This window comes from Triticum dicoccoides, chromosome 4B (genome assembly GCF_002162155.2).
Source record: "Triticum dicoccoides isolate Atlit2015 ecotype Zavitan chromosome 4B, WEW_v2.0, whole genome shotgun sequence".
NCBI lineage: Eukaryota > Viridiplantae > Streptophyta > Magnoliopsida > Poales > Poaceae > Triticum > Triticum dicoccoides.
In genome coordinates, this window is record NC_041387.1 from 337,794,640 (window position 1) to 337,795,471 (window position 832).

The window sequence follows — 832 nt, forward strand, 5'->3', positions numbered from 1 at the left end:
CCAGGAGTCAACTTGAAATCAGGCATAGGAGTATTTGGATCCTTGTGCCAGAGATCAATGTAATCAAGGATCGCCCTTGGATCCAAAAGCAGTGGCACATTTGTGCCTTTGGCTCTAGCGGCCCTTTCTTGTCGGTCTCTGATGATTTCTGCAAGTTCATCATCATCAGCTTCATCGTCAGATGGCACGTGGAAAGCAACCTGTTTCTTCTTCGGACTAGGCCGAGTACCTCGACGAGCCGTTGCCTTAGTCTTCAACAGAGTTGTAACGCCCGGATAATCTTGCTACAGTAATCCCACGCTAATCATGGCACGTCATCCCGATTACTGTTGCTATCCTCGCAATAATTCGAAACCGTTCAAATTCAAAATTCAAATTGATGGAAACAATAAAAGTTTTCAAAAATTTAAAATAAAATTGTTCGGTGGTTGACGAATATTACAAAGGTAATTATAGTGCAATAGACATATTTTTATAAAATGGCTAAATGGATTAAATGATTTAAACAAAAAAGAAATAATAAAAGAAAATACAAAAGGAAAGAAAAACAGAAAACCAAAAAGAAAAAGAAGAAGAGGAACCCCCCGGGCTTCGGCCCAGCTGACCACAGGCCCCACTAGGCCACCACCAGGCCCCGGCCGACACCCCCACTCTCTCCTTATTCCCCCCCACCGGTGAGACCCCGAAACCCTAACCACCCCGTCCGCCACTCGCCCCTCCCACTCGCTCCCCCTCCCGATCCAGATCGGATCGGGACCGAACCACCCCGACCCCCCTGCCATCGCCGCCACACGCCTCGCCAGCGTCGCCTGTCCCCGCCGCCACCAGACGC